Below are 14,014 nucleotides of genomic sequence, written 5' to 3'. Positions count from 1 at the left end.
GAGAAGAAAATAAAAGGCATATAGATCACAAAAGAAAAAATAAGGGCCAGGTACAGTGACTCATGACTGTAATCCCAGCACTTTGGGAGGCCAAGGCAGGCCGATCACTTGGGGTCAGGAGTTCAAGACCAACCTGGCTAACATGGTGAAACCCTGTCTCTACTAAAAACAAAATACAAAAATTACCCAGCCGTGGTGGAGTGCACCTCTAACCCCAGCTTCTCAGGAGGCTGAGGCAAGAGAACCGCTTGAACCCTGGAGATGGAGGTTGCAATGAGCCTAGAACACGCCACTGCACTCCAGCCTTTGGGACAGAGTGAGACTCTGTCTCAAAATAAAATAAGAAAAAAAAAAACCTTCATATTTACAGATGTCATAATTTTCTAAATATATTGTCTCAAGGAACCTATACAATACACACTTATAGAACTCATACACAAATTTGGTAAGTTTGCATGATACAAGATGTGTATACAAAATCAATTATATTTATACAAACTAGTAATAAGCACATGCACACTGAAATTAAAACTATGCTAGATAGATGATAGATAGATAGATGATAGATAGATAGATAGATAGATAGATAGATAGATAGATAGATGATAGATCGATCTATTGGGAAAACTGAAGGATTTTTTACTATTTTTATTCAAAAATGTTGGAAACATTGGAAACTCTGGCTAGAGAAGAAAATAAAAACTTACAGATCAGGCAACAACAACAAAAAATAAATAATACTGTTCATATTTGCAGATGCTGTGATTATCTAAATAGAAGATCCCAAGGAATCTGCAAAATACACACTTACAGAACTCATACACAATAGAAAGATATATATATATATATATTTCTATCTATCTTTTGATATTATCAATAGAGAGAGAAAGATTTATTATTAGGGATTGACTCATGTAAATATGGAGGTTGAGAAGTCTCATGATCTGTTGTTTGAAAGCTGAGGGCCCAGGAAAGCTGGTGATGTAGCTCTAGTCTAAAACTCATGGCCTAAGAACCGGAAGAGCCAATGGTGTCAACTGGTCCAAGTCTGAAGGCCCCAGGACCAGGCGCACCAGCGTCCCTTGGCAGGAGAAGATGTACATCCCACGTCAAGAAGATAGAGAGAGTGAATTTGCCCTGCTTTCACCTTTTTGTTCTGTCTGATCCCTCAATGGATTAGATGATGCCTACCTGCATTGGTGAGGGCAGAACTTCCTAATTCAGTCTGCTATTTCAAATGCTACTCTCCCTGGAAAACGCCTTCACAGACATGCCTGGAAACAATGTTTTGTTGTTGTTGTTGTTGTTGTTGTTGTTGTTGTTGTTTTGAGATGAAGTTTTGCTCTTTTTGCCCAGGCTGGAGTGCAGTGGTGTGATCTCGGCTCACCGCAACCTCTGCCTCCCGGGTTCAAGTGATTCTCCTGCCTCAGCCTCCCGAGTACCTGGGATTACAGGCATGCGCCACCACTCTGGCTAATTTTGTATTTTTAGTAGAGACAGGGTTTCTCCATGTTGGTCAGGCTGGTCTTGAACTCCCGACCTCAGATGATCCGCCCGTCTTGGCTTCCCAAAGTGCTGGGATTACAGGCGTGAGCCACCGTGCCTGGCTGTTTTATCCATTATCTGGGCATTACTTAGTCCTGTTGACATATAAAAGTAACCGTTACATTAGGTATTCATGAAAAACGTTTGCAAAGTTATAAAAAGTAGAGTAATGAATTCCTGAGCACTCCCTGCCAGCTGAAGCCTTTGGTTTGTCCTCCTAGATGACATTCACCTGCCCCAACACATCCAGAAGTAACCACAACCCTGCCACTGGTATTCATCATTCCCAAACATATTATGCTTTCACTCACTATGTAGAAACCCATAAAACTATATAAAATTTTGTAATTTGTACTTTAGAGACATGGCACTGCATGGTGATTATTTTCTGTAGCTTGCTTTTGGCGTTATGGGTGTTATAGTCATACTTGTTGATGCATTTAACCTCAATACATTCCTTCTCAGTGATGCACAGCATTTTGCTGTGTGATTCTACCAAAATGTATCTATGCTCCCCTCCCCATAAATTACAGTGGCTCCATTCCGGCCATATAAACAATGTCACTGTAAACATTTCTATACAGGTCTTATGTCACACATTGATATAATAAACCTAGAGAAAGGTAGAAAACTCTAGGACATACATCTAGGACTAAAATACTTTATTTTAAAAAATACTCTTTTTATGTGCTGAGAAATACAGAAATGAAGGAGATATTCCCCTTCTCTCATTGAGTTTTCACACTCACTGAGGAAAAAGCAGAAAACAATTTAGTGCAATAAAGTGGTAGATATGCTAAAACAGTGAAGTCAATCCTGTTGCATTGTCCATTGTGTGGGATGGAGTTAAAATCATCCTGGAAATGACCTTTAGACTGAGTATTAAAAGATAAGTAGCTATTTTTCAGATAGATGAAGTATAAAATCCCTTCCTGGAAGAGAAAGAAGAATGACCAAATTGAAAGTGTGAGGGATTAATGAAGTACACTCCGTGAGAGCTCATGCCAATGTGTTGATGAGTTAAATGTAAAGGGACTGGGTTTGGTATGATAAAAATAAAATAGAATATTTTTCTGAAAGGTAATTTGTTTTAATGCTAAAAAATGAGTAATCATGTTTAATATTTTAAATAGTTTCAATCATTTTATAATGTAACAGTTTTCACCTCTGCAGCAATGTTGATTGATTTCCAAGTCCCAAAAAATAATTTCTGGAAAAAAATCCAATTATCTCCTTTTTTATTTAATTTTTTTGAGCACTATCACATCTTCACATCTTATTACGCTCGAATTTCTCTAATAGCCTCCTGGCTCAATGAAGGCAGAAGGTGTGTCCTAGTTGTCTTTGCATCCCTAGATACAAAATGGCTTCTGGAATACTGTAGATGCTCAGTAAATTTCTGTTGAGTACTTGAAGGGAACACAACTACGAAGATGCCTAGAAAGCTGGTACAGCATGATTAAAAGCATTTTGGAGTCTATCATTTGTTGGCTGGTATTTTACCAAGTTATTTAATTTTCTTCCATAGTACATATTTATATAGTATATAATTCAAAATTCATGTAGCTCTACACTGATCTTTCAGGAGGCACAGAGTGTTGGAAATAAGAAAATTAACAGAATGCATACATCGATAAAGATGATGCATGTCTTACTTTAATACTGTCTTCTATTTTTGATGTTATATCTAATATACTTCTTTAAATTCTCTCTTATAAAACAACAGAAAGAGTATGAAGATTGTTCCACCATCTTGTTGTAATTTATTAATACAACTTCTGTTCCAATTTTGAAGTGTAAATTTTAACACTAGAACTATAAACTGAACAAAAACATTTAGATGGCATCTTATATAAATTAAAACAATTTAAATACTAGCAGCGATAATAAAAACCAAAATCCTAACTAGATATTATGCAAATAAGCAGCTGGTCCAAAAATTTTTGACTAGTAATTTTAAAAGCACAATTTTATGGCAAAAACATTAACAAAAATTACAACTTCCAAGGAAGGTAGACCACATTGTAAATTATATAACATTGTTAAGGCTTCAAAATCTGGGGGATCGTATTATGATTAGTACGATTTTCTCGTATAAATGAGACCATTAATGTCACCCTATTCCAAAATAGCATTATGGATTTCTGTATCAAGAGAGGATTGGGTAGTTTATGCCAGACCAATGTTCTTGGTGACAAAAACTTGAAAACTTTGATAAATAAAAGGCAAAAAATGATTTCATTAAAGGCATCAGAGAGTGGTCAAATAACAAGAACAAGAGTAGCTAAAAATTCAGAGAAGAGAGAACCCAATGGATTAAGCAAACATTTTGCAGTTGATTTGTTCTTGTGCGTATTTGATAGTTCTGGGCATGGGTAAGGGACTGCCATTACAGTCATCTTTTAGGAAGAAAACTGCTGCTGGAGGAAAGAGAAAGCCATAGGGCATTTGCAAGAATGGCCTCAACAACATGGTCAATTTTCCTTTCTAGACATTTACTGAATCCTGAGTCTGGGGTGACAGCCTAAAGAGCTTTGCTGAAAACTCCTGAAATATAAAGAGAACTACTCATCAGTCTCATTGCTGGAAGGAGGAAAACACGGGAGTGCAAGACTCTGCTGGGGTGGAGACAATATTGATCACAACAGGCTCTGACTTGAAAACTTTGTTGGGGTACACCTTTGATAGAGAGGTAATTTGAAGTTAGGCTAAAATTACCCAAATTGTCACTCAGCCTTGAATCAGGTCAATTATGCAGTGTTACTCTGGGAAGAAGAAAATCCATACCAAACAAAAACATCCCCCCTGCAGTGAGACAAGAATCAATAAATTAGACTGAGTGATGACTCAGGTCTTGGAAACAGAGAGAGATTTAAAATAAATATGAAAGTATGTTAAAAGCTTTAGTGGAGAATTGGACAAAGTGCATTAACAGATTTCAGCAGTAGCACTAAAATTATGAAATGAGTGACACATAATCTAGAAGTGAAAAAAGTCATGTGGTAAAAGAGATAAGGAAAGTTTTTGAAACATTTGCTGGACACAACTAATGATGTTCCTAATAACATCAGACTAGACACAGCTAAGGAAAGGATTAGTAAACTTGAAGATAAACCTTAAAGAAATTACCCAAGCCAGAAAACAGAGAATAAAGAAGAAAAAAGGCAGAGTACTCACAAATTGTAAAATAATATTAAATAATTAAACATAGGTATAAATTGAAACTCTAGAAGGAGATGAGAAAGAAGATGGATAAGGAAATATGTGAAGATATAATGTGTGGTAATTTTTAAGTATAACAAAAAGTAGAAAACCACAGATAAGTTCAGGGAAACCTGGGTAGTGTTAAAGTGCATTATATTTAAAATGTTGAAAACTAATGGTAAAGAGAAAATTGTAAAGGCAACAAAGGAAAAAGAAAAAAAAACATAGATTTCAAAAGGAACCCAACCCAACATCTAACCAATTACCAATGCATAATTTGATTGCCTCACATGGACTCATAACCATTAGTTATTGGAGTTCGCTTGGATAGGAGATTTATTGGGCCTATGCTGTCATTTGTTTCTCATAGAACACTTTTTTGTTGTTGTATTTTTTTAAAAATTTCAACTTTTATTTTAGGTATGGGAGTACATACGCTGTTTTGTCACATGGCAATATTCCAGGATGCTGAGGTTTTGGGTATGAATTCCATCACCCAGATAGCAAACATAGTACCTGATTCGAGTTTTTCACCAAACCCTGTTTTCTCCCTCCACCCTCTAGTAGTCCACAGTGTCTACTGTTCCCATATTTATGTCTATGTGTGCTCAATGTTCAGCTCCCACTTATAAGTGAGAACACGTAGTATTTAGTTTTCTGTTCCTGTGTTAATTCATTTAGGATTATGGCCTCCAGCTCCATTCACATTGCTGTAAAGGACATGATTTCATTCTTTTTTATGGCTGCATAGTATTCCATGGTGTATACGCAAAACATTTTTCTTATCCAGTCAGTCCTCCACTGATGGGCACCTGAGTTGATTCCATGTCTCTGCTATCATGAATAGCACATAATAAACACATAAATCATGTGTCTTTTCGGTTTATACATGCCAACAGACACAAGAGTTTCAGGAAGAAAACAAGAGCATGTAAGATGAGATGATATAAATAGACAAACTTACTTTGAGAACCAAGAGAGCAGCAGACGGTTAAATAGGTTAATAATCATCTTTACCAGACAGTGCACATTTGGACCAAAAAGTATAATCAACATATTCTTAGAAAGCAAAATAAATTCAACAACTAGGACTCAATGAAATTAGTCAGAGGTCAGATTGTTCTTGAGAGACATTCCTGGCAATAGATTGACAGGACTTTTGAATTTGGGGAACAAAGGACCTGATGAATGTCCTTGTTTATCTGTGGGTCCCACCAAATGCTGCCAAATCAGAGTCTCCAGGACAATCTTAATGGAACCCTCACTTTTCAAAGAATCCATCCGTCAACATCTGAATCAAAAAGGTAAATAAATTACTTACCTTTTTTAATTTTTGAAATGGTTCTTTATTCATAAACTTGAGGTTTGTTTACAAAATTTATTGTATATTGTGAAATAAATCTGCAATGAAAAATAAAATTCAAAAAGCAAAGCATGCCGAAAATGCAACTGTCAATCTGCTAGCCTTCAGGACATTAACGAATTCAATAATATATAATTCAATATGTATATTATTATAATTCAAATTATACATAATTCAATAATGTATTCAAGATTTAATGCTCTAAATAATTCTGCCTTGTCACTTGTTGTCTGAGCATTTGGCAGTCAGAATTTTATACAAATGTAACTAAGTGAACAAGAATACCAGAGAACATTTATCTACTGCCCACTTAACCAAAAGAGAATTAAAAAGCTGAACATATTACTTTCTAATACAAGGCAGTACTGTGCTTGTAATACACAGTACTTGAAAATGAAATGGAAAATAGTAAGCATTTGGGAGGGATGTGAAGAATTTGGATGGCCTGTACACTGATGATGGGATTGCAAGTTTATATAGTTACTTTGGAAACCAGCTGTCAAAGTCAACTGAATTGAATACAAATATAGACATAGGTATAGATACAGTCCTGTAACTGTACTAAATTGTTTACTCCTGTAAATTCTACTAATTGAAGATACACACACACACACATATATATGTGTATGTATATATATGTATATATATGTGTATAGAGTTACAGGACTGTGTATATATATATATTCCTATAAGTCAGAAATTACACTACTAGGTATATGCCCTCCAAAATGCTTATATACATGCACTAAAAAACATGTACAGAGTTCTTCACAGCAGCATTATTCAAAATAGCCTACAACTAAATGGTTCGTAACTATCATAACTATTAGAAGGAATTAATAAATTATAGTAAATGTATACAATGCAATATTCTAAGATAGTAAGAAACAGTGAACTACCACTACCCATAAAACTATGGGTGCATTCCATCAGCTTAGTTCAGCAACTATGTAATGCATGAGTGTCTAAGAGTGCATACAATAATTTCATTGTCTAATGTGTTATAACTCAATGAAAAGTTTTTCTAAAACATAAAATTTACATAAAATTTTACCTCATTGTAATACTACTTTTAATTTTAATTAATTTAATTAAATATTAAATTTTAATTAAATATTAATAGTTAATTAAATAATACATTGTAATATTACTTCATTGTAATAACTACCTCTTAAGGCATGGAAAGAATTAGGTAAAATAATCCATGAAACACTAACTTCCGTGTTTTGTACATTATAAGTACTTGTTAAGATGCAATAAACTTGATTTTATCTTTTTTGTCTTAAATTACAAGCTTTATGATATACTCTTCATAAAATAAAACATAAGAACTTTAAATGTTTCACTGCTCTCATGAAATATTATACTGCTCACATAAAGAACAGTCTTGCTTACAGAAATTTTATTAGTCACCTACTTAGCATGTTTGCAGTTCATGGGTCTTTCTTTTTTTTTTTTTCTTTTTTTTTGGTTCTTATCACCCAGGCTGGAGTGAAATGGCATGATCTAGGCTCACTGTAACCTCTGCCTCCTGGGTTCAAGTGATTCTCCTGCCTCAGTTTCTGGATTAGCTGGGATTACAGGCACACGCCACCACACCTGGGTATCTTTTGTATTTTTAGTAGAGACGGGGTTTTGCCATGTTGTCCAGGCTGGTCTCGAACTCCTGACCTCAGGTGATCCACTCACTTTTGCCTCCCAAAGTGCTGGGGTTACAGGCATGAGCCAATGCGCCAGGCCTGGGTCCTATTAGTTCTAAGGTTAGTATGTACTCTTGAAATTGTTCATGTTACCTTACTTTTCAAGCCTAAGAGTCATCTCTCTGCCATAAATTTTCTGTTTAATAAAATTGCCTTCCTACAGTGAATAGTATATTACAGTGGATAGAAGCACAGAAACTGCGAACAGATTCCCTTGGTTCAAACCTCAACTCTGTCAAACACTAGCTTTGGGACCTTCTAAGAGTAATACTAGCATCCTTCTTGTAGATAGGGAGTTTTTGGCACTCATTCTTATGCTGAGAACAATATTAGGCATTTAGAAAACGTCAGATACCGTTACTGATTACAATGGACTTCAATAATTCAGAGAAACAGCAATCATTGCTGTGATAATTCATTACGGTGACTATCTTGAAACGTTCAGACATAAATATTTTTTGTTTAGAAGTTGTGGGTGTATTTTTTGTAAGAAAGAGAGGGTTTTCTTTTTTTCTTAATTCATCAACCATAAGGTGCGCACAGATGCCTAATTAGTGGCATGCATCATGAAGGACATGCTTGGTGAGATTTCTGTGAAAATACCACATTCTGCTTGGCAACCCAAACTTTTAAATTCAGTCACCTTCTGGACGATTGGCATTTATTTTTTTGATACCTCATCTGAAAGATCACTCACTTTGGTTTTTGAAAGTTGAATTTTCTGTGACTATCTGGATCATTCAAATAAACAGAAATTCCCTCTTTTCTTGAAATACTGATAGCACCACCAGAAATTTTCCTTTGTTTAAATGTCATATTAACTGCTAGGTATTTTTAAGAAACCCTCGCCTATACAATTTGTATTTCACAGAATCGTATTTCATATAATATCATACATACACACACATATGTGTGTGTGTGTGTATATATATATATATATGTATGTATTTTAACAAAAAATAAGGATGCCTAATATATTCAAAGCACTATCCAACATTCAGGGAATATAAGTAAATTTAAGATAGCATACCTAACCTCCAAATTTCACAGTGTATGTAGCGTTATGATGCATATCCACTAAAATAACATAAGAAAACTTATAATTAAGTATCAAATGAATAAAAGACATTTCAAGAACCAGAGAACGAGGCTAGTTTGAATATGACCGTGGTAAAACTGACACTTGGATTATGTGTAGAACAAGATGAAAAAAGAGGAATGATTGAATATACCAAATCAAAATAACAATTTAAGCAAAGGAAAAGAAGCATGGTATACATATAGATATAGTTGAGAAACAAAAATGAAATCGTTTTTGCTGAATACAATGATAGATGGAGATGACATAAAGGCAGGTCAGGACCATATTTGAAATGGTCAAACATTAGACTAAGGATTTGGAAAGATATTCTGCAGATAACATAAAGCAATTGAAGATAGAGAGTGTGAGGAGCTCATGGAAGTGGGAAGATTGGTTTAGTAGCATAATTTGGAGTTCATGAGAAGGTGAGTGAAATATACGACTTAAATCAAATGAAATACTAACCTATACAAATGTCTGAATGTAATCATTCATTTTTATTTTCATAAATAAATGTGTTGATGGAATGGTGATATTACCTAGAGGATGCCAGCAAAGCCAGAACCCTGCCCTGAGTCCCCTATCTACCTCTGGAAGTTCCTAAAGTGAGCAATATAAGATTAGAAGATTCAGCCATACATAATCTTCTTTGCTATTATGGTCTGGCCTTCGAGTAAAAACTCAGTGATCTGGGCTGGACTCTACCAAGTTCTTTAGCTCGAGCCAGAGGTGGTTTCAGTTCTAAACCCGACGGAGAGGCTTGTTCACTGCACACGGTGAGCATAAGCATCATTGGAGAAAATGTCCTCCGCTCGTCATCGGCCCGGACTTCCCAGCCAGAGGCAAAGTTTTCATTAGCATCTGCATGCTAGGAAGCTGATTCTAAGAAAGCAAAAAAGAGCAGGGAGCTGGAGGTAACTATTCTTTCTCCCAAGTAGGGAGTCTTCTCATTATGACCTAAAAAGTACGGTCACATTTACCAATCCAGAAATTTCCATTTTTCTTTGAAAACCCATTGGGAATTAATGAATATACGCATTAGACATCCGAAGAACTTCAGAGAGTGTGGTGTGGTACAGTCTGTCCTACAGCTTATGGGATGCTTTGCATTTGAAGACTGATTCCATCCACTTTGCTTTGGTTTCTGTGGCTCTCATGAAATATACACAGTTTATGTGGTTGATTACTGACAGCATTTTCCTGCTGGTGGTCCTCTTTGAGATTAAAGTGAAGAACTGGTAGAGCGGGGGTCTTTTCGTGGGAAACACGGCCCTGCAGCTGTTTCGTTTTGCCTTTAACGTGTTTCTCAGCCTGTCTCTTGGGAAGCCTGGGTCTTCTTTTTACAGGGTTTTCTTTTCCTCCCGTGGGAGTAAATAAAATCAGTATCAAATAAGGCAAATTCCTGCTTTCATGGGCTGCTTTGCAAAGTTTCGACATGTTATTTTTCCCTGCTTGCAGAATTCAGTACAAATTTATAAAGAATGGAGGGACTGTAATAAAGGGCATAAATAAGAAAATGGACCCTGGAACTAAACAGCCTGAGGTTTGAATCACTTCTGCCATTTACTGTGTAACTTCGAGAAAATTAATTTGCCTTGTTAAGTCTGTTTCCTCATCTGTAAAATGTGGCCACTACGTAATAACTCCCTAATGGGCCTGTGGGAAACTCCGCAGGGCAGTTATTTTTGTCTCTTATTTATTTATTTATTTATTTTTATTTTTTGCTGTGATTTTTTTATTTTTTTATTTTTTTATTATACTTTAAGTTTTAGGGTACATGCGCACAACGTGCAGGTTAGTTACATATGTATACATGTGCCATGTTGGTGTGCTGCACCCAGTAACTCTCCATTTAACATTAGGTATATCTCCAAATGCTATCCCTCCCCTCTCCCCCCAACCCACAACAGGCCCCGGTGTGTGATGTTCCCCTTCCTGTGTCCATGTGTTCTCGTTGTTCAATTCCCACCTATGAGTGAGAATATGCAGTATTTGGTTTTTTGTCCTTGCGATAGTTTGCTGAGAATGATGGTTTCCAGCTTCATCCATCTCCCTACAAAGGACATGAACTCATCATTTTTTATGGCTGCATAGTATTCCATGGTATATATGTGCCACATTTTCTTGAGTGATGAATCCCTAGCAGCTACAATGATGCAGGCTCAAAAAAAATGACTCATAAGAAATGTTGAACATAATGCCTGTGAAATGAAAATTACATGATGATTATTTTATCTATTACTCGTTTATTATTATTTATGAACAAAAGCAGCAAAAATAACTCACTTATTAAAATGTGACTAGAATTCTGCTAGCTTTTTACTAAGAATAATGCTGTCAGTTTGTTTCATATTAATGAAACATCTATGATTTAATATACACATTGCATTTCAATAAATTATATAGAATAATCAAAATAGAGCTTTTTTCTATAAGAAGAAATTTTTTTAATCTTCTATAAAGATTTCTTTAAAATTCTATTATCGACCGGGCACAGTGGCTCACGCCTGTAATCCCAGTACTGTGGGAGGCTGAGGCGGGTGGATCTCAAGGTCAGGAGATCGAGACCATCCTGGCTAATGCGGTGAAACCCCGTCTCTACTAAAAATACAAAAAATTAGCCAGGCACAGTGGTACACGCCTGTAGTCCCAGCTAATCGGGTGGCTGAGGCAGTAGAATCTCTTGAACCTGGGATGCGGAGGTTGCAGTGAGCCAAGATTGCATCACTGCACTCCAGCCTGGACAACAGGGTGAGACTCCGTCCCAAAAAAAAAAAAAAAAAATTCTATTATGATTACATTCTTCGAATAATTCTTATGTCTTTAAGGTATCTTCTAACATACAAATTTAATAAATCTTATGGTATTATCTGTTCCTTAAAAGTTGAAAAGTACTGGCCAGGTGCAGTGGCTCACACCTGTAATCCCAGCAATTTGGGAGGACAAGGCAGGCGAATCACTTGAGGTCAGGAGTTTGAGACCAGCCTGGCCAACATGGTGAAACCTCGTCTCTACTAAAAATACAAAAATTAGCCAGATGTGGTGGCAGGTGCCTGTAATCCCAGCTACTCTGGAGGCTGAGGCAGGAGAATCACTTGAACACTTGAACCCAGGAGGTGGAAGTTGCAGTGAGTCAAGATTGTGCCACTGCACCCCAGCCTGGGTGACAGAGCGAGACTTTGTCTAAAAAAAAAAAAAAGATGAAAAGCATTTCTGTGTAGAATTATCTTTTATCTTTTTTCTTTATCGGCAGTCATTATTTGCTAGTGTTTTCAATTTATTCTAAAGTCATTTGTCTGTTTGGATTTTCCAACTCTTCTTATTTGAACGTTGAAAATTTATAATTCCCAGAGAAAGCAAAAATGAGCCAAATAGTATTATATCTGAAAATGATTCAAAATTATATTCAAAATTTGCTATTATTTCAATAATCTTTTAATTTATGGGTTTTAAAATGGATTATTTTGGTGGAAAACCATTGGCAATTAATTAATATAAGCATTAGATACAGGAAGGACTTCAGCAGATGTAATGTGGGACAGTTTGTACTACAGCTTATGGGATGCTTTGCATTTGAACATTAATTCCATTCACTTTGGTTTGGTTTCTAAAGAAGCAAACACCCTTTATGTGGTATATTACTGATTGTTTTATACCTTATGAATATTTTTAATATTTACAGATCTAGTGAAAATAGTTTCTTTCTCAAAATTTACTCTGCACCAAAACAAAGCATATTTTGTAGCCTATTTTTGACATATGTATTTTGAGTGAGGTATTTATGTCAACAAATATTGATTAATTCCTAGGCAAAAGAACAAAATAAATCAGAAAACAAAAAAGTAAAATAACTCTGTTATAAATCTGACATTTTAACCAATAATATAACTACACAGAGACTATATTGCAAGGTGGAAAGTGATGTATATTACAAAACAAATTTTAACAAAATTAATTAGCAATATTTATCAAATTATTGAAAAGGTGGAGAAAACAGAAGAGAAAATGTTTGAGGAAATCATGGGAACATGAATGTTGAGTCCCAGTAGGACAGCATGAGAAGAATGTTTACAATCAGTTTTTTATTTAGAGGGGCAGGTGTGAGGAATGCAGTATTGCGGTGTATGATCACCAAGAGAATTGTGGCATATAGGATTTTAGGATACTGTTGAGAATGAGAAAAGCATTAAGTGGAATTTAGACTATACAGGGAATCTGAGATTTCTTCATGTACAGATAATGTGGTTTAATGTATAATTGGTTCTATCGAGGATTAATTAAGCTGGAATGCAGGCAGAGCTATTAACAGCTTCCTTGTTTTAGAATTCAGGCAAAACAACACCAAGAGGAGACTCTCTGCTTAAATGATTCAGAACTAAAATGAGTTCAGAAATATTGACTGAATGAAACATGGTAGGGCGAGATTAACTGTTTTTCAATTAATAGTGGTTGACAATTAGAGATGGAGCTGTTAACTACAACCAATAACAACCAAAAAAAATTTCCCCACCTCTAAGTAGGATTGTATGAAAAATATCTTTACCCCGAATTGTTAGGCATGTTAAGAGAAAGAAACAGACACATAAAAAGTTAAATGAATACTATATATATTATTTAAACAGAAAGTAAGCAAAATCATAAGAGAATACGTAATACTTGGAATACAATATAGGTTTACAAATGGGTCTCCTTATGTTCTCTCTGAAGAGCAAGAAAGAAAAAGAACCTGAGGCTTGTACCCAGGAATTGACCTTTAATAAGCGTTTATTTTGTTCTCACATGTAGAACCTAATGAACTATTGCACAAGCGTTATGAGACACAAAATTCTGACACCCACCTTCCTTCTGCTCCATGGCTAGAGAAATATCTAAGTGTTTTTGTTTAATTGGTTAACTAAGTATTATGGAATTCTGAAAGCATTTGGAAACTTTCTTGCTTTGGTATTTTGCTATCCAATGAAAAGAATTCTTTCTTCCAAAAATATTACTAAACTTTTAAATTAGTTTTTTAAAATCAGATGGGCTACATTAAATCTTTATAAAAATGTAAATACATACATATATATAAAAGTCACTGGAAAACTGATAAATGTAGCCAATCAGTTGTTGGATTTGTCTAGA

The sequence above is a fragment of the Pan paniscus genome, chromosome 17 (genome assembly GCF_029289425.2).
Source record: "Pan paniscus chromosome 17, NHGRI_mPanPan1-v2.0_pri, whole genome shotgun sequence".
Classification (NCBI taxonomy): domain Eukaryota; kingdom Metazoa; phylum Chordata; class Mammalia; order Primates; family Hominidae; genus Pan; species Pan paniscus.
Note: the sequence above shows the minus strand (reverse complement) of the source record.